This window comes from Vidua chalybeata, chromosome 23, assembly GCF_026979565.1.
Source record: "Vidua chalybeata isolate OUT-0048 chromosome 23, bVidCha1 merged haplotype, whole genome shotgun sequence".
NCBI lineage: Eukaryota > Metazoa > Chordata > Aves > Passeriformes > Viduidae > Vidua > Vidua chalybeata.
This window is the reverse complement of record NC_071552.1, coordinates 3,100,927-3,122,159: the sequence shown is the minus strand read 5'-3', so window position 1 is coordinate 3,122,159 and position 21,233 is coordinate 3,100,927. Positions and strand designations below refer to the sequence as shown.

The 21,233-nt window shown below is 42.5% G+C and overlaps 1 long non-coding RNA gene across 2 annotated transcripts in view; it reads left to right on the top strand.

Moving 5' to 3' along the window:
* The window catches only part of LOC128799260 (uncharacterized), a 41,237-nt gene that overhangs the window by 6,621 nt on the left and 13,383 nt on the right, over positions 1 to 21,233 (top strand). For both annotated transcript variants that reach the window (XR_008434685.1, XR_008434686.1), the window contains exons 3-4: positions 5,822 to 5,915; positions 20,722 to 20,797. This is a non-coding gene — a long non-coding RNA (uncharacterized LOC128799260). The remainder of the gene's footprint in view (positions 1 to 5,821; positions 5,916 to 20,721; positions 20,798 to 21,233) is intronic.

Here is a 21,233-nt window from a genome sequence, read left to right as displayed (position 1 = left end):
TTATATAATATGTAATATATTATATATTTTATATATAATTCATTGTTATAATATGTTTCTATTCATTGTATGCATTATATTTTATATTTATTATTATTATTATTATTATTATTATTATTATTATTATTATTATTATTATTATTATTATTATTATTATTATTATTATTATATTTCCCACCCTGTGGGTGAGGAGCTGGCATTTGTGCAGCAGCTTTGATCCAGGGTGCACAGAGCTCCCTTCATCTGCCACTGAGCCTCCGAGCCCTGCACCCACCTGGAACCAAACCAAACCAGAGCACCTGGACGTGGGAATTACCCCAGAACGTCCCAATATCCTCTCCAAAAATCAGTGCCTTCATGAATGCACCTCCTGGCTCTGGGAATGGGCAGAGTAGCTGCTTTAGAGGTTAAAAAAAAAAAAAAAAAACCCTCCTGTGTGGCTGCATCTGCATCTGGGGAGGTTTTGCTGGGCTTCTTTCCTCTGGCCAGAGTTGGAGTTGAAAGCAGCAGAATTTCTTCTCTGAGGAAGCAAAGCTTGCCCAAATCTCCTCTCTTTTTTTTTTTTTTTTTTTCCTTTTAATTTAAATTTTAATATTTGGTAAATCTTCTTTTCCTCCCTCAAAAACATCACTGTGCCATTTCTCACTGAGCATTTCTCACTCCTGCTGCTGCCTGAGAACACCTGTAAGGTCTCCTGCAGACCAGGATGTCTCGTGGTCCCCACTGAGGGATGAAAAGGGAATTTATTTGTGTGTTCCCTCCTTTCCCAGCCTGGTGAGGAGCACAGTGAGCCCTTGTCAGCAGAGGAGCACACAATAGCACTCTGATAGCAATTAGAATAACCATATGCAGTGGCAAATGGGATTCATGAGCAGCAGAATGGAATTGTGTACCCTGGAATTTGAACCGTATCCAAATACTCTTATTCAGATAATCAAATCTGGTTAAACTCTTAAAAGGCAGAAAAATTTCAGTATTCTGGTTATTTCAGTAATCTGATTTTTTTCTTTTTTTACTCCCCTCCTCCCTCTCTTTTTGTTTATTTGCTTCTAATCAGTAAGGGAGAAAAGGAGAGGATTTTTAGGGGAGGGATCCAAGCCTTGGGCACCTGCCCTTGAGCCAGGAATGCTCCGTGGCTCAGGAGCTTTGCAGGAGTGGCATTCCCTGAGCTGCAAGTGCTCCAGCTGGGCTGGGGAGCCTGTGGTGGGATTTTTGCAGGTTCGTGGTGAAATCCAGCCCCAACAATCCGCCCTGCAAGTGGCACCAGCTCTTGCTTCAGCTTCCTGTCAGTTCCTTCATTTTTCGTCATGAAGGTGAAACCAGCTCCAGGTCCAGACTGTGCTGTGCAGGGTTTCTGTCACAAAGCAGGCCTGGGATAAGCCAAAAAATCCCCCCCCCAAAAAAAAAAAAAAAAGTTTTGGGGTCATTTAAAGTCATCAGCACTTATTACTTGTGCCACTTTCCCCCCTTAGGTCAGCACGGCGTGTTCAGGTTCTGTTGTCTCACCCAGAGCTGATGCTCCAGCTCCTCCCAAAAACCACACTTGGTTCAGGAGTGAAATCTCAGCCACCTTTCCCCTAGAAAAACCCAGAGATTGAAATGCAATATTGAGCAAACCTTCAGATTGCTGCAACCCCGGCTAAAAGTTGAGGCGCGGTTTTCGTCATGAGTTGAAAAATTTTGGAGAGCTTTCAAAACATCTACTTGCTCTGGATTTCAGCTGAACCCAGATGAGGCTTCTTTCCCTTCTTTGCAGCCTCTTGGACTTCCAGCCCTTTTCAGCGTGTTTGCCAGACTTCTAGGAGAGCTCTCTGAGCTGGGGTAAACCTTTGGACCTCTTGAGGTTCCTCATGACAACCAACTTCTAAGAAAGTTTCACCAAATAAAGCTGAAGGAGTGAGGTGAGCAGCAGGAATCGTGTCAGCGTTTCCAGTGTGAAACCCCCTCCTGTCTGAGGTTTATGAAAATCAGCTGCAAAAGAAAAAAAAAAAAAAAAAAAAAAGAAAAAAAAGATCACTCCAGGCTGAAATTTGGCAAATGGGATCTCAGCCCTCCAGCTGGAACGATGGCATTTGTGGGTTTTTGTGTTTAGTTTTTGCTCACTGACTTCAGGAAATGCATTTGCTTCAGGAATATTTTCTGTTTTCCCACCCCTTCCTTGGCAAGCCCTGCCTGGGATCTGAGAGGGAAGGTGAGTTCCTCCTTCTTCTGCATGGTTCACAGCCCAAAAGATTCAGAGCCAAACCTCAGCTGATGGTTTTCCTGATTATAATGGGACAAAATTCAGCTTCCCTGACCATCCATAGTGAGTGTCCATTGCTGGAATCCTGTTCAAAGTCAGCAGGTCTGTAAATGCCTATAAAGTGTGATTTAGGGCAGGGGATTAATGCACGAGGCACTGTTTTATGGCATTATTTGGGAATATTCTGCCCTCTGCACCCCTGCTTTTCTGTGTGACTGAATTGTTCCTTTCCACTGTTTGAAAAGAATGGGATATTCCAGCCAGGCAGGTCCCAAAAATCAGCTCTGGGTTGGGATTCTCACCTCACTCCTGGGGAAATCCAATAGGAAATGTGGGTAGGGGAAGCAGCTTTGTGAATTTTTCTCTCACCTGAAGCCAGCGAAGGGACAGGCAGTGAAACCAGTGAGGAGTGAAAACTCCCCAGTCCAGACTGAAGCTCGGTCCTGGTGTCTCCTGAGGTCGGGGGCGTGGGCATTCTGCCTCCTTTGGGAAAGAAATATTCACTGGATGTGAATCCCAGCATTTCTGTGGTAGGAGAGCAGCTGGAATCACGTTTCCTTCAGGAATCAGAGAGTTACAGGGAGAGAAAAGACACAATTTTTTAATTACACTGTAGCTTTAGAATAAGGCTGGGCTGGGCTGGGCCAGAGATTCCCTTTGGTCCCCAGAAGTGTGAAATCATTTCTGGGATTCTGAAACAGCAAGAGGCCCAAAAGGGGTCCCAGACAAAAGGCCCTGGGGCCCCATGAGCTGATTGAGGAGCACAGAGCTCCACGTGTTCAACAGGAGCTTCCTGACATCGATAACGTACCGCAGCATTGTCATTGCATGACGGATTCGCCCTAATTGCGTAATTAGGTATGATTGTGCTAATTGGGTAAAGACATAATTGACAAAAATCACCAGAAAACAAACAGGGAGCTCGGTGCCACCACGAGGAAGTGTCACAAGTGCTGTGCCTGCCTCTGCTCTGCTCTTCCCCAGAGCAGGCACGGAGAGGGGACGCGGAGGGACACAAACCATGGCACAAATCACAGCTCCTGTTTTAAAATCTGACCTCAATTCCCAACCTCCTCCTTCCTGCCTTTATGACCAGCAGATATTCTAAGTGACAGCACGACTTGAATGCCTGGCACCTTTTCCTGCTGGGAATTGCAGTTCCTCTGGGATGCAAATGCACTTTTGAGGGAGCAAAACACCTGTAGTGAGCGATGAAGCCGTAAATGGGGGGAATTCTCCGGGATAATTTGTGCAGCAGGGTGGGGAGGCGTCTAAAAGTTGACCCCAGAGGGTGAGTTAGGTGTCAAACTCTGGGACAGAAATTTTTCTGGTGTTTAGAAAGTTCTTGAAGTCTCTTTGTGGAGATGGAAGAGCAGCAAGGAGAGGCAGGGAGTCATTAGCTTTGGCCAAGCTGGGAAAAATTTAGGTTATTTTGGCCTAAATCTAAAGTAAGGAATTCATTGTTGAAATTTATCCATGAAAAGACCTTTGCTGAGTGTACAAATGAAGCAAAACTCTCTACCTTCCATTTTAGAGAAAATTATTGGAGAGTTTTGGGGATTTTTTTTGCTCAGCTCTGCTTTTAAATACCTGGTGTGCAAGGGGTGTCTGTGTTAGTGTTAACAGCACCTTCTCATTAAACTGATCAGATATAGGTAATAATTGATCAATTTTCCATTGTGAAATGTTGGATATTACAAGAGTGAGATGCAGAAAAGTTCTTCAGGGATAAGTTGTAGAAAACGAGTGGTTTAGCTGGAATGGTTTTGTTTATAAAATGTGGAACAGGTTGGTTTTGGAAGTCTGAGTGGGAATTTGTCTGCTCTGTGATTGGGTAGGATTTGGGATTTTCCATCAGCCTGACGCAGCACACAGGTTCACTCCTTCCCATAAAACGACTTGAGTTAAATAATTGGATTTCCTGTTGGACAAAAGCTGTTCAGTGCTCAGAAATGATGGTGTTGCATCAAGGAGCTGGGCCCAGGATGCTTTTAGACAAGGATAAAGCTCCTGGTTGGAGTTGAGGGACAGAAATCCGTGGTTTGCTTATCCAGAGCTGTGCTTTGGTCCCTGCTCCAACTAATCAAACAGTTAACAGTGACTGTGCTCTCTGCTGCTGACTAAAATATGCTGCATTTCCATGCTTTGGTCAAAGTAAACTTTACCGAATATGGAGTCATAAGAAATTGGGTTACCATCAACATCATGGGCACTCAGACACCACAGAAAGATTATTCTGCGTTTTTTCCAACGTGTTCTCCTGCTCTTGCAGGCTGAATTCTGAGCAGTGATGCTGCTTCCCATCTGCCCCCTTCATTTCCTGCCAGGCTTGGGGTGTAAAGGCAGGGCAGTGCCTTTTCCATCATCAGCAATTCTGCTTTATCCTGGGAAAACAGAGCAGCACGTGCGTTCAGAGCGTTCATCCCTGAGGTCTGATTCCCTTGGAATCCCCTTCCAGCACAGAGCTGCTGTGCCAGGGGCTGGATTCACCTGGGGGGCAGCGCCTGCCCCACCAGCACATTTGAGGATAATAACAATAATAGCAATAATAATAATAATAATAATAATAATAATAATAATAATAGTAATAAATCAGGCAGCCTGCTGCTTTAAGTGCCACCTTGGTGGGTGCTGGGTGAGCAAGGGTAACATCCTGCTTGTTTGGCTGGGAATTAGCACAAGCTGAAATCGTGTGGCTTGTGAAGGGAACGTGGCTGGCTGCTGAGGGAGGCTCGGTGCTGCTTTCCCAGAATGGTTCATTTGCACCCTTTGGTGCAAGGGTCAAATTCACCTCAGGATTTGTACCCCTTCTGCCGTTCTCTCCCCACCCCATTCCTGCACATCCTTCAAACCTCCAGGAGCCAAGGTCTAGGTTGGCGTGGTGGGTTCAGAAAGAAAAAGACTTGTCAGGACAAGTTTCACCCTAAGCCTTCTTTAAATGCTTTTCTTAAAAAAAAAAAAAAAAAAAAAAAAAAAAGTCTGTGTATGTTCTGAATCTGCTGTGGAAGGGGAACACCATTATTTTGGCCAGGGAAAAAAATTCCATCTCGTGTGAAAACCTCCGTGATCTTGTCCAAACCCAGCAGGAATAACCCTGGCCTGTTGTGTCTTATGACATTTCCACTGTGGGGAGCTGAATTTGGGGTTGGTGTCTTTCCCCCAGCAGTTTATTCCCTCTAAATTAAACCACTGAGGATTTGGAGGCATTTTTTTTTTTTTTTGTGTGTGTGTGTAAGTAGAAGCCCCTGAGGTTATGAATTTTTGACTGCATGCATCCAGGTTGAGGTAGTAGGTTGTATAGTTTAGAATTACACCAAGGGAGATAACTGTACAACCTCCTAGCTTTCCTTGGGTCTTGCACACACCGGCGTGAGGAGCGACCAAAAATCCTCAGCACTCTTTGCTCTGGACAGCTGGAACAGGAAAGAGCAGGTAAGACAAGCTGGAAACCCTTTTTAAATCCTTCTGCCTCTCTAGAATTATCAAAATGTTGATTTTTTTTTAAAGCGTTTTTCTACTTGTTGGTGCTGTTTTATTGAGTTTGTAGCAAATCCAGTGATGTTTGTCTTCCTTCATTAGCCCTCGAGCAGCACGGTGTTAACATTCCCAAAAAGCACCATGGCAACCTCTCAGTGTTCTTGCCTTCGTGGTCAGCAAGCAGAAGTCTCCAAAGGTAAAAATATCCTGTATTTTTGTCCCCTCTTTCCATTAATCTTTGATTGGCTCACTTAATTCTGCACTTGGAGTGAAACAAGGCCGGTGATTGTGGATAAAGCCTTGGAGGGTTTTGGTGAAAGTACCAAAATCTGCAGAGCCCTCAGGAGAGCTGTTCCTTGGGAATACCCAGTGGGGAATGCACTCGGCTAAAATGGGGATTTTTAGGGGGTTTTGTACATTAAAGTTGGGTGTTTCAAAGCAGAGGTTTGCTTCTCCCTCCCAGCAGTTTGGGTGAAGGAGATGGGGAACACCCCAAATGTTGTGGAAAAACAAAAAGGAGATGGGGAACACCCCAAATGTTGTGGGGAAACAAAAAAAGGAGATGGGGAACACCCCAAATGTTGTGGAGAAACAAAAAGGAGATGGGGAACACCCCAAATGTTGTGGAGAAACAAAAAAAGGAGATGGGGAACACCCCAAATGTTGTGGAGAAACAAAAAGGAGATGGGGAACACCCCAAATGTTGTGGAGAAACAAAAAAGGAGATGGGGAACACCCCAAATGTTGTGGAGAAACAAAAAAAGGAGATGGGGAACACCCCAAGTGTTGTGGGACCAAACCCCCCCCACGTTTCTGATGTGTTTTACAGGTCTAAAATGCAGGGAATTGGGAACGTCCAATTTACCCAATTGCTCCTGAAATTCTTGGTTTTATTTGCCTGAATATTAGAGACCTGAAAAACCCTTGAAACTCACCTGAAGCTGGAACAGAAAAGTGAACATTTCGATGTTGGCAGCACTCAGGGTCCAGGTCCTCTGGGGGCCTGGGTGAAGGTGGTGGCCACAACCCTTGGTCAGGGCCCAGGACCTGAACTTAAATCTTTTCACTCTCTAGATGAGTAATTCTGGCAAGGTTTTCTGAGTTCCCAGAAATAAGAGGCTCCGTCTCTTCCTAAACTTGTTCAGTTGGTGAAGAAAAATAAAGAGCAGGCACTGGGTTAATTTCATTAGGTTAATCTGGAAGTGTGAACACGATAGTGATACTTCAAGGTATCTAAATAACCCAGAAAATTGGTTTTTTTTTTTTGGTAAAGTGGCCCTTAAAAACTTAAATATCTGCAAATCCCTGTTTGCTGAATGCAAGGAGAAGCTGTAGGGTTACTCAGGGCTCACTTAGGAGTTATTCCAAGAGTGGATTCATGGGATTTTATCCCATCTTGCTTTCAAAGAGGTTACAGGTATCACTGCCATGGTTTATAGCTCTGCAGCTCCTCGGGACAAGGAAAGGATCTGGGAGAACACAAGGCTGCTTCTGTGTTTCAGGAAGGCACATGCCCCAAACACATGCAGGTAGTTAAAAAATGAGGAATCTTCTTGGCACGTTCTAGGCACTACCTTATTTCCCCCCCATAAATCTTCCTGCAGATGGAAGTGCAGATTTTCAGCTGCATTGATTCCCATCCAACGCAGAGGTTTTTTTTCCATGAGGATTGGGTTTTTTATCCTGTTTGGGACTTCTGTAGGAGCAACTTTGTGAAAAATCCCAAGAACAGGCTCTTCTTTTTTTGGGGTTTTTTAAACAGGTTTTTAAACCTGTTTAGGACTTCTTTAAGAGCAGCTTTGTGAATAATCCCAAGTAGGAACAGGCTCTTCTTTTTTTTGGTTTTTTTTTTTTTTGGGGGGGGGGTTTTTTTGTGGTTTTTTTTGGTGTTTTTGTGTTTTTTTAACCTGTTTAGGACTTCTTTAGGAACAGCTTTGTGAATAATCCCAAGTAAGAACAGGCTCTTCTTTTTTTGGGTTTTTTTTTTGTGTTTTTTAACATGCTTGGGACTTCTTTAGGAACAGCTTTGTGAATAATCCCAAATAAAAACAGGCTCTTCTTTTTATTGGCTTTTTTTGGTGGTTTTTTAACCTGTTTAGGACTTCTTTGGGGGCAGTTTTGTGAATAATCCCAAACAAGAACAGGCTTTTCTTTGGGGTTATTTTTTTGTGCTTTTTAACATGTTTGGGACTTCTTTAGGAACAGCTTTGTGAATAATCCCAAGTAAGAACAGGCTCTTCTTTTGTTGTTTTTGTTTGTTTGTTTGTTTGTTTGTTTGTTTTGTTGGGTTTTTTTTGTGTTTTTTTGTGATTTTTTAACCTGTTTAGGACTTCTTTAGGAGCAGCTTTTTGGATAATCCCAAATATGAACAGGCTCTTTTATTTTTTTTTTTTTTTTTGGTGGTAGATTTCAGATTCGCTCCTCACGCTCAAAACTTCAGGAGCTTCAAAACTAAGGATTATTTATAATAATCCCAGCAAACACCACTTGATGCTAACGCTGCGAGATGCAAATGAAAAGATCCATCCCGCTCCAAAACCCGAGGAGCCGTCATTAAAGAGGAGAATGGTCAGTGGTGAACATAATTCAATGTGCATATTTTCCCTCTGAACAAAACAGCATTCCAGCTCTCCCCCTGATGAGAGGAATGTATTGTCAATTAATTAGACTCCCATCATATGTCCTCGGATGCCCTTCCATCATATGCCTTCCATATGTCCCTATGTCATATGCCTTCCATATGCCCCCTGTGTAATTAAGCTCCCATCATATGGCTTCCATCATGTGCATTTTAAGTAGATTTCCAGGAGAACGTGGCACTGTTACAGTTATGGACCTTTTGCGACGAGGAAAGGAGCAGCTCAGGAGCTGGAAATGAGGCGAGGAGGAAGCAAAAAGGAAGGTGGCTCGCCCTGAGAGCTGCCTTTAATTGCTGGGTTTGTTTCGCTCAGCTTGAGCAGTGGAGGCACAAAAAGGGTCCTGTTTTCCTTGGGTTCCAGTCCCAGTTTTTATTCAGTTCAGCCTCTGGATAGCCAGGGAGATAGCGACTGTTTTTCAGGGAATGTTTGCACTGGAATGTGAAATGCAAAAGAAACAATCCACCTCCCAGAAAAGTGTTTGTCCTGCGATAGGGAAATGGGAACTTTGTCCTTGTTTTGGGTCCCTGAACGTGAAGTGGAGGACCAGAAATAGCCTGGGAAGGAATTCGTGGAGAGGGGATGGCCCACTCCATTCCATCCCTGGTCTCTGGACCATGGATGTGCAGGGCATTGAACTTTCCTTGCCATGGGAGGCCTTGGGAGATAATGCCCAAGGAAATGAGAGATGGATTCCAAATTTACTGAGATTTATTAGGGATAAAGACCAAAAAAAGGCACTGATGCTTGCACGTGTAATGAAGGAAACTGCAAACATCCAAGGAATTATGGAATGGTTTCCCATGAAAGGACAGCTCGTTTGCCTTGTGTGCAGTTGTGTCTCTGTGCCTTCCTTCTTCCCAACAACTTCTGAGGCTCTTTTCAATCCCAATCACACCTGGCCGAAGAGCAGTGACTTCCAAGGGTGCTCTGCTCCAGCTTTGCAGGAATTGCAGAAATCCCAGCCGTTCATCCCAAAATCCCAGCCACACACCCAGAAATCCCAGCCACACACCCAGAAATCCCAGCCATGCATCCCAAAATCCCATCCATGCATCCCAAAATCCCATCCATGCACCCAGAAATCCCATCCATGCATCCCAAAATCCCATCCATGCACCCAGAAATCCCATCCATGCATCCCAAAATCCCATCCATGCATCCCAAAATCCCATCCATGCACCCAGAAATCCCAGCTGTGCATCCAGCAGTCAGGAAGGAGGTTGAAAGGACAAAAAGAAGGTAAAATAGTCATTTGTGCTGAGATCTCTCAGTTAAAAAAAGCAGAATATTTTGTAACATATCCCAGTTTACCTGGATTGAATGGCAACAATTCCAGCTCCCCCAGGCTGGGAACCAGTGTATCCCTAAAAACTTTGTATTCCAGCTGCTGGAGCAAGGTAAAACCCAATATTTGGATGTGCTCTGCCTAGATTAAGTCAGTATTGACCCCAAAATCATCCTGTATTTGCTGTGTAGGCATTCTGCACTGTTTGTAAGACAGGTGCATTCCTAAGAGACAGGGGACAGCTCTTGCTCTGGCTTAATCTTTAATTTTGAACTCAATCCTCATTTAAATCACACGCAGCAAATACCACCAGCCCATCTGAAAGCTCCAGGTCATTAGGGAAATGATTGGGGAAATATTTTGTGGTCTTGCACCATCATTAGTTTGCCACAGTTGTAAAGTGCATATTAAGGGAAGCCTCTTGTAGAGCACCACTGGAATCATCTGCCCAGAATTGCTACTCAAGTGTTGTGTTCTGAAATCTTTTATTCTTCTGCCTTGCTGGGCCAGCAAGAAAATCCTCACAGTAGCACTCATGTTTTGCTGCTCTGTTCTCACATGGCTCCGATTCATTTCCATTTTCTGAAAATGATTTTTCATTTTCATTGTGAAAAAATGAAACTTCTCATCATTTGAGGGATTTTTTTTTTTATTTTTAACCACTGAGTTCCATCTACTTCTCCACCCAGCTGAAACTCTGCTGCCTCCCTCCTCAATCAGAGGCATTAAGCAGAGTCAAATGTGTACAGAAAAGTTCTGTAGGGACTGGGATGAGATGGAGTGGAATGCCAGAATGACTCATTGTTCCATGAATAAGGCCCTGAGTGTTCTGCTGATGCCATCTCTAAATCTGGGTAATATCCATCAAATTCCTGTCATAACTGGAATTCCAAGCACAGCAACCTTGGTGATGATGATGATGATGGTGATGGTGATGTGGTTTCATCTGGATTCTGGCACGCTCCTGCCTGAGAGCTGATCAGACACTTAAAAAAAGACAATTTCATTCCCCAGACTCAGGGCTGCTCCTCACGCCTTTGGGAGCGCCGGGAGAGGGAAGTTCTGTGTACGTGTGCTGGAGTTTAACAGCCTAGAACTTGATATAAAATGATGGATAAATTAAAATATGGAAAGAAATACATTAAAATAATGCTAAAAGTCTAGAATTTGATATGAAATGATGGATAAATTAAAATATTGAAAGAAATACATTGAAAGAATACTAAAAGTCTAGAATTTGATATGAAATGATAAATTAAAATATGTGAGTAAATACATTGAAATTAAACTAAAAGTATGGAATTTTATATGAAATGATAAATTAAAATATGTGAGTAAATACATTAAAATAACCCTAAAAGTCTAGAATTTTATATAAAATTATGAATAAATTAAAATATTGAAAGAAATACATTGAAATAATACTAAAAGTATGGAATTTTATATGAAATGATAAATTATGTGAGTAAATACATTAAAATAACCCTAAAAGTCTAGAATTTTATATAAAATGATGAATAAATTAAAATATTGAAAGAAATACATTGAAATAATACTAAAAGTATGGAATTTTATATGAAATGATAAATTAAAATATGTGAGTAAATACATTAAAATAATACTAAAAGTCTAGAATTTTATATGAAATGATGAATAAATTAAAATATTGAAAGAAATACATTGAAATAATACTAAAAGTCTAGAATTTGATCTGAAATGATAAATTAAAATATGTGAGTAAATACATTAAAATAATACTAAAAGTCTAGAATTTTATATGAAATGATGGATAAATTAAAATATTGAAAGAAATACATTGAAATAATACTAAAAGTATGGAATTTTATATGAAATGATAAATTAAAATATGTGAGTAAATACATTAAAATAATACTAAAAGTCTAGAATTTTATATGAAATGATGAATAAATTAAAATATTGAAAGAAATACATTGAAATAATACTAAAAGTCTAGAATTTTATATGAAATGATGGATATATTAAAATATTGAAAGAAATACATTGAAATAAAACTAAAAGTCTAGAATTTGATATGAAATGATAAATTATGTGAGTAAATACATTAAAATAACCCTAAAAGTCTAGAATTTGATATAAAATGATGAATAAATTAAAATATTGAAAGAAATACATTGAAATAAAGCTAAAAGTCTAGAATTTGACATAAAATGATGAATAAATTAAAATATGTAAAGAAATACATTAAAATAATACTAAAAGTCTAGAATTTTATATGAAATGATAAAGAAATTAAAATATTGAAAGAAATACATTAAAATAATACTAAAAGCCTAGAATTTTATATAAAATGATAAATTAAAATGTTGAAAGAAATACAATAAAAAATACTAAAAGTCTTGAATTGTATATAAAATGATAAATAAATTAAAATATTTAAATGAATACATTAAAATAATACTAAAAGTCTAGAATTTGATACAAAATGATGAATAAATTAAAATATTGAAAGAAATGCATTAAAATAACACATCAATAAATTACAATATTTAAATAAATAAAATTATTTCTATCAAATTTTAATCTCTTAGGGACACAGATGTGCTCTCAGTGAGATGGGGACATTGATTTCAATTCTCAGTGGACGGCTGAGCTGGTTTCAATATTTGGAAATGAACGCTCTGAGGCCACAGCAGAGATGGGAGTGCACATCTCGCTCTTTTAACCAACTTTTTCCTTCTCGTTCCCATTTTTCCCTCTTCAGAGCTTGGGGATTTAGGTGTAAAACTAAGTTCAGCATCTCTGGTGGGAGTTTTTGGGGTAAATTCAGTGCCCACTCAGCCTTCAGTCAGGGACAAAGCCATAATTGTGGTGTTGGACTAGCAGGGTTTCAGCAAACTGAAACAGAAATCTCATGTCTGGAAATTTCCCACAGCAAGGGAAAATCCCAAATATTTGGGAATGCATCCCCCCCTTCCTTTTAATTTGCTCTTTAAATAAGACAAAACTCCTGAAACAGAAATCTCATGTCTGGAAATTTCCCACAGCAAGGGAAAATCCCAAATATTTGGGAATGCATCCCCCCCTTCCTTTTAATTTGCTCTTTAAATAAGACAAAACTCCTGGTTGCCCTGACTCTGCTGGTGCTCCAGGCAGTCCCACTTGCATATATTTAGATTTAGACATTCAAAATATAAAATGTATTGTCCCCGGGCAAATAATCTGTCCATGCTATAGGGTGAATTTAGCCTCTTTGTGCAATGTCGTGGCCCTGTTTCCTGGGGAAAGAAGTTCAAGAATCAGGTTTCTGGGGCAGACATGGAAAGAAATTGAAATTCTTCTTTCTGTCTTATCAGCAGTGGCTCCTCCCTCCCATCACCTCCACTCCAGACCCTTTTTAAAAAACATTGAATTCTTGATGGGCAACCAGACTTTGCTGCTTGTTTTTCTTATATCTGGTAGATTTATAACTCAAGCCATGAATTTTAGTTTTTATGAACATTTTAGGCCTCGTTCCTCTTATAAAATGGGGGTGGATAAACCTCTGCTCAACACTACAGGGAAATTTTTGGGTCCAAAGACACTGAGATGGCAGAGGAGCTGTTCCACCAGATCTGAGAGGACAAAAAGTGGCTAAAAAGGTGCCAGCAACAAGCAGAGATAAATCTGAAATGGAGGCACTGAACCATTCCCATCAGGAAGGAAAAAAACCAAAAAGAATGTTCTGAGGAAAAGAAAGGATGAGGAGGGAGTCTGGGAATATCTCAGTTTCACAAAGTGAGTGCAGGGAGTGAAATGAAATAGTGACAAATTCAAACTGTTTTATAGAGCCATTTTTGCACCAGTATTTAATTAAAAAAAAAAAAAAAAAAAGCAACTTAATTGCTTTTAGAAGTGAATGGGAACTTTGCAAGTCTAGAACAGATTAGATACTTGTGTTCTTAATAACCATACACAGAATTATGGGCGTTCATTGTAATAACTTTGGAACTGAGCTTAGACTCCATAAGGTTTGGGATGAAAAGCAGCAACTCAAGAGCAGGGAAAATCCAGTGGGAAGGGCAGGTTTGGGCTGTCCAAAGCTGCTAATTCTGGTCACTACTGGGGGAAAATGCTGGGGAAGTCAGGAGCGTGGCCCAGTCCATGGATGGCTCCTCCAAAGGACTGAGCACAGAATTTCCCACTGGCAAATAAAAGTGAAGAGGGGATGGATGTTTGCCCTGCTGCCAGGCTGAGCAGCTGTCGGAGCCCAGCACATCCCTCTGGCTGCCCTGGCTGGCTCCAGACCCTGGAGGGGGTTTGGAGACCTTGGCACGAAGTCAAAACCACCTGTGGCTTCAATTTCAGCCTGTGGGAAAAACTGCCAACTTTGTGTGAGGAATTACAAGCCACAAGGGTTTGAGTAGTGTGGTAGTTGAGTTAACACAGGGTGAAAAAGTGGAATTTTGGGAATTTTAGAATGAAGTTCAAGGGGACAAGATGGAGGGATTTGGACCTGTCCTGAGCTTCTTCTCCTTCCCCTTGCCCTCCATGTCTTGCTGTGCTGGTGACACTTTTCTGTTGGTTTCAGGCACAGACACACTGTCCAACATCAATGGCAGACATTGGCACGTTATTGTAACCACGGCACACGGAGTTTTTGGTATAAAATGTGAACACTGCCCTGAGGGCAGACAGAATGCCATGGCCGAGCTGCTGGACAGAGCTCAGCAGGGCAGAGAGAGAATGTTCTAGAGAAGGGAAAATGAACAACCTTGGGAAGCCGACCCTGCGCATTCAGACTCCTCCTTTGGCTGTGGGGCTGGGAAATGAGGACTTTTACACTCTTGGGGTCACCTCGACACCCAGACCCTGAGAAGCAGCTGCAGTGCTGCAGTGGTCATGGCAATTATTCCAACGTGTGGCACTGAGTAATTCCTGTCCAGTGCAAACGAGAGCAGAGGAAGGGCAGCGACATCCCAGGCCAGACAGAGCATCACTGGAGGGCTGGGCACAAAACCCAGCTCAGTCAGCCACAGACCTGCACCTAAGCATGGGCTGTGGCTTTTTTCCTCCTCAGGAAATGAATTTCCTGTAGGCCTGGCACTACCAGAAGTCACAGAAGTTTCAGAAGCAGTGAGGGTCACAGCTGGCTCTGCTTTCCCAGCCCTGTTTCACTCCCAAGCCACCCTGGCTGGAGATTTGTGGTGCAGCAGCCCAGGCTGGTGTGAGATTTGGGGTCACCACAGTCCCTGGCGAGTGCAGGCAGCCCCTTTGTGCTCCTCAGCTTAAGTGAGATTTAAGGAATTGCTGCAAACAGCAGGTCAAACCCATTCTGGGATTAATGGCACTGGTGTGGCTTTAGGGAGAAGTTTGCTTTGCTTGTGTTTGAAGTGGCCTCTCATCTCCTCTGACAACAAACAGCAGCCGTGGTGTCCCAGAGGGGTGGCTGCAGCCTCAGCTTCCCCTTGGCTCTGCATTTCCTGCCTCAAAGGATGCGGAGGATGGGATTTGGAAAAAAGAACGAGGAGGAGATGGGAAAACACGAAGGAAATGGGAAGGGAAGAAGGGAAAACACAAAGAAATTGGAAGGGAAGAAGGGGAAACACAAAGGAAATTGGAAGGGAAGAAGGGAAAACACAAAGAAATTGGAAGGGAAGAAGGGAAAACACAAAGAAATTGGAAGGGAAGAAGGGAAGGAAATTGCAAGGGAAGAAGGGAAAACAAGAAGGAATTTGGAGGGGACGAAGAGATAACGAAGGAAATTGGAAGGGAAGAGGAGAAAACACAACAAAAGGAAGTTGGAAGGGAAGGAGGGGAAGAAGGGAAAACAGGAAGGAATTTGGAAGGGAAGAAGAGAAAATACAAAGGAAATGGGAAGGGAAGAAGGGAAAACAGGAAATTGGAAGGGACAAAGGGATAACAGGAAGGAAACTGGAGGAGAAGGAGGCATAACAGGAAGGAATTTGGAAGGGAAGAAGGGAAAACATGAAATTGGAAGGGAAGAAGGGAAAGCAGGAAGGAATTTGGAAGGAAAGAAGGGAAGGCTCCACTGCTCTGTGCTGCAGTTCTACAGCTGATTTTAGAGAGTGGGAAAGGAACTGATTTTCTAAGAGCCCTGAGATAGTTCAGTCACGTGCTTGCCTTCATTTGCATGTGAGAATAATTATTGAATGAGGAATTAACCAGGGGAGGTGTTAATGGAGAAACCCCGATCAGTGTCCAGTGCATTCCGTGTTTGTAAAGATGTAGTGAGGCTGCTGAATCAGGGCTGGTGGGAGGTTTTAGGATAGAAGTCACCGCTCAGAAATATCATATTTAATTTTTTATTATTATTATATAACACACTAAATTTATAATACAAGAAAATATAGTTTGCAATGTATAATATTATAAATAAAGTATTTATAATATTATATAAATTTTTATTATTGCTTAACTCTCAGCAACAGGAAACTCTCAATCCATACTCAAGTCAAGGGTTAAATGTTTAATCCATAAATTAGTGATGGGAATCAAGAAAAGTCTGCTTGACATCTGAAATCACAGAGAGGTTTTATTCTCTGTAAGAAAAAAAAAAAAAAAAAAACCCTCTCCAAATTGTTTAAAGCCTTTTTCTCTGGGCCAGTGTTTGCTCTTGGTTAGGAGTGACTTTGTTCACTCAGGATTTTCCTCTTCAAGAGGAGTTGGCTCCTGGTTTAAATTGCGAAGGAAATGTCTCCAGGTGCCATTCCCATGGATTCTGCTCTGAATTTGGGGTATGGAATCGATGTCATGTGGCCACCTCCCTGTCCCTAGGTGAGCTCACAGCCAGGCTCTGGCACTGACACTCAGCCTGTCTTTAACAGCGTTGCCTTCAGCCCCAGGAGTGATGAGCTCTGCTGGAAATTCACTTTTTTGTTTGCTTCTTACTCTGAAATCTCAATGGGTTCAGAATCCCAGCATGGTTTGGGTTGGAAGGGACCTTAAAAATAATTTAATTCCACCCCTGCCATGGGCAGGGACACCTTCCACCGTCCCAGGATTCTCCAGCCTGGCTTTGGACACTTCCAGGCATCCAGGGACAGCCACAGCTTCTCTGGGAAATCCATTCCAGGGCCTCCCCACCCTCACAGGGAAGAATTTATTGCCAATATCCCATCCAACCCTGCCCTCTGTCAGATTGCAGCCATTTCTGGAATAACAGCAAGCACAAAACCAATCTCTCCTGTGCCTGGGTAGCTGAGGGAGCTTTAAAAGCCCCAAAGAGGACAAAGAACTCCCTTGGGAAGCTGCAGGACTGTAAAGCAGCTCCCTCCCTGCCTCCTGCCACATTGCATCACATCTGAGCAGGGCTTTTGCATTATATATTAGCAGAGATTTGTCCTCACATAGCCTCCTCTGGAGAAGACCATTTTTAAATCTTTAATAGGGCATTAGAGCAATTTGCCTGTGATTTAGCTCTAAGTGGGCAAGGAGAGTGGTGACAAACGAAGCCGGGAGGCCCTGAAATTCTTTGAATATTCCATGTTTTCCTGGAACTGTGAGGAAAATGCTGCCAGAGAGGTCTTGGCAGGTTTTCTAGGTGGCTGGCCAAGTCTGAAGCAAACGTGGATGGTTAACAGGCTAATGCAGCTCTGGTTCCAAGTTCAGACATATAGAACATACGTTTTTATTTAAGAAATCCCACCACATGGAGGAGCAAATGTAGTGCTAATATATCTTCCTGAAGGAAAATGGCAAGGGGAAAAACAGTGTCATCTTGCCACGATAAAATAAAGGCTCTTTTGCCCTTGCTTTTTAGGGACTTGGGGCTGTCAGCTGAAGGAAATGAAATCCAGTGGCTTTCCCACGAGGGCCCCTTATTAATCAGGAATGGCTTATAGAGCAATAGTTTGTGTCTGAGGGAAGAGGCAGAAGTTGTTCAAAGAATGGATTTCCGTTGCCAGATTGACTTTTTGTTGTTGCCATGCGAGTAATTAAAGCTGGCAATTAAGCAGGAAAGTGATCAAATAATCACTTGGGAGCTGCTGCTGCGCTCAGCTCCACGTGGACCAGCAGCTCCAGCGAGGAGCAGGGACCACCCATGTGGGTCAAACAGTGAGAATGAGGGGTTGCTCCTGAACTACCCCAGGCAAAGGTGCCTTTGGGAGGGATTTCTCTGGGAATTGGTGTTTCCTGTGGGAAGCACGAGTTTGGATTTCCTGGAGACACCAGGTGGATGAAAGTTGTCGTTTTAATCTCGTCCCTTGCTCGTGTGCAGCTCATGGGGCTTGTCTCGTTTTATTATTGATGGGGCAAAGCTGCACAGCCTCTACCTTTAGAGTGAAATAATTTATTTTTCTTTATTAAGCCCTTGGTGCAGGCCCAGAAGTTCTGCTGTGGACTCCCTGTGGGGTCTGGGATGAGTCACTTATTTCTCTTTGGTTCTACTCCCTGCCTATAAAATAGAGGTCCTTGTTCCTCCTAAGGGAGTTGTAAAGGCAGAGGAAGTGATCCTGAATGAGCTGTTCAGAGACACTCATGTTGGAATTGCAAGGATCACGCTGGGAAGAAATGTTTCTGATGGGCTGACACCTTTTTTAGCTTTACAGAGTCAACACTGATAAGAGTTATCATCCAAAATTATTTTTATGCAATCGACTCGAGAACGTTATTACAACACATTAGAAATCCTAAATAACGTGATTTATTATCACAGTAAATAAGCCGAAATTCAGATTTTTCCGCCTGTTTCCTTCACGTTGCATCTCCTGGAAGTGTTAAGGCTGTCTTTTTGCATTATGGCCAGGAGGAGCTGTGAGTTTAGGGTGGAGCAGAGGCTGCAGTGAAGCGATGCAGAAGTGCAGAGGGGCACCGGGAGCTGCGCCTGCCTCCTGCTGCTATTTCTGGCACGCAGACGCTGAGCGGTGTCTGCTGGGCCCAGCACAGGTCCTGACACTCATTCTGTCTGTCACGTCCCTCTCCAGACGTGGCTCCCTGGCTTTTAATCCGCTCCCAGCACCAGTGGAGTGCCTGGACACGAGCTGGGCGTGAGGCTCTCTGCGTCCACAGCCACAGCGAGACCATTTTCCTTTTCCTTTGCTTTAGCACCTTAAGATCCAATCATTTTCTGGCCTTCTCACCTTTATTATTTCAATATTTCCCCGTTATCCAGGGAGGGGTGGAGTTGGAGCTCAAGGAGAGCCTGTTCCACCACAGGCAGAATTCCCCACCTGGAGACCCCAGAGCTTTGATTTCTTTGCTAGCAACACCGAAATATCTCAGCATCCCAGAGTCTCCCCTGTGAGGAGACATCCCTTTTCCCCAGGAGTTTGCAGTCTGGGTGGATAAAGCAGGCAGGAAAGGGGAAGGGATGGAGAGACTCAGAGTGTCACTGAGCGTGTGGGATCCTCTCTGCTGGTTTGGGATTGCTCTGTGCCAGCTCCTGCCTGTCCCTGTGCAGGGATTGGTGCCTTGCACCCACCACCAGCTGGAGAAAATATTTTGGTGTCCTACCCTTGGGTTTCTTTCTTAAGCAGTGGCTGGAACATGTATTTTTTTTTTTTTTTTGTGAGAAATATGTTTTGAGGAATTTTTTTTTTTCTGTTTTAAGTTGTTTCAAGTGTAGTAATAGAAAACCTGGGAAAGATGCTTTCGTTTTGTCTTTTAGGTAATTCCAGCCTCTCTTTAAAAAGAAAGCAGTGCTGGTGAGAAGGGTGAGGAGTCTGACAGGAGCTCTGGGGGATGTTGAAGAATTCTGGAACTTTGAGGTTCCTCAGGTCCCGCTGATCTCTCAGGGCTCCTCCCAGACATTAATTAAGGCTCAGGCCCCCAGCTCCTTTCTTAGGTGCAATAGTTATGTTACCAAGGATTGAAAATAGCCCACAGTGAATTTCTGGAGGAGATGGGAATGGATCTGTGGACTGCAGCACTCCAATCTGGGAATTACAATCTCTATTTTCCATAGTAACCCTTGCACTCCTTTCCTACTGAAACACAATTCATTCTAGCTCTTCTCACGGTCCCATGGATCTTTAATTTAATTTTTCCACTTTTCCTGCCAGCTCAGATTCCCAAGTTGTCCCTAAACTTTCTGCAAGTTGAATTTAGGTTCAGCAGTTTAAGCTCCAATTGAACAGCCTCAACAGGTATTATTTTTACTGGCTTTAAAAAAAAAAAATGAAAGCAAAAAAGATATGATTGAGGGACTCCACCTTTTCATGCAACAATTCTATTGGAATTTGAATTAAAGTTTAAAAAAGCATTAAATGTTGACCAGACTTTTTTTTTTTTTTTTTTTTTTGTGGCAGCCTTGTAGGGTAACATTTTCCTACAGCTCCATCTTTTAGTAACTGATGTATTTCAAAATTTGCCAGATTTCAGGGTGAAACCTCAAATCTTAAGAAATTACATCCTCAAACCAGGTTAGATTTATCTTAAATAAGAGTGACCTTCTTGGAGCTTTTTTTTTGTGTTCTGAATTAATCGAGTCTTAAACTTTTGGTGGCCCTGAACCCACGTGAAATCTGAGGGCTTTGGATGCTTTATGTGAGGTGGAATTGGCAAATCATGCCAGAGTGATGTTAATAGTTCATTGTGTGGCTTCATCCAGGTAACTTTGGGTTTCACCTTGAATTTCAAATTGGTTAAATCCATTTTGTTTTAGGAGAACTCGGGATCAGGACAGACAAAACAGAAATTCTGGGTACGGTGTTGCCACTTCTCTGATTTTGGATGAATCAGTCTTTGTGACCTTTCTCTCCAAATCCCTCTGTGATATTGGCTGACCTTTTGTTGAATTCTTCCCTTTTCCCTAATCCTGGGTTTCAGTAAGTGCAGAGTCCCAGGGCCTTTCCCACTGCCTCATTTTCCTTTTCCCTTGCTTTACCTCCTTAAGATCCAATCCTTTTATGGCTTTCTCACCTTTATTATTTCCATTTTTGCCCGTTATCCAGGGAGGGCTGGAGTTGGGGCTCAAGGAGAACCTGTTGGCAGAACTGAAGGGTGGGGGGAAAATCCAACCACCACTTTTTAATGCTTGGGGGAGGCAAAATCTGTTGGTTTGGAGGGGAAAGCTGCTGGGTGGAAAGGATTTGGTGGTGCTGAAATGGGCCTGGGACGATTTTGAAGCACACTCTGTCCTCTCTGTTGAATACCAGGGGATCAGATGAGGGTGACAAAAGCGATCTGGACACTGCAGCTTCTTCCAGGGATCCACAATCCAGCAGGGATGTGGTAAGTGTTGTCCTGATGGTTCTGTGTTTTTACAGAATGTTGATTTTATCAGTGATTTGGTGTGGAATTGCTCTGCAAAACAGTGAGGCTCAAATTAGAAGCTTTTGGTTGTCAAGAGCACCGTTCTGGAAATGTCCAAATCATGACAACTTTGCCCAGTTTTGCTTTCCACTCTGAATTTTACCTTTCCTCGCATCATTCAAATTCTTGATTTTTATTATTGAATGTTTTTTACTCCACTGAAGACGTTTTATTAATTTGGAGACTATTCTCATGTATGCTGTCCTTACAGCTGAGCTCTAAGCATTATTTTAAAGATATTTCCTAAATGATCTCTGTCCACTTTGCCCAGAGTGAAGTTATTGACTGGTCTCAAAAAGGCCTCAGGATTTTAGAGTTAATGCTGAAGTCCCTAAAGCTTCCTCCCTGGCTGAAC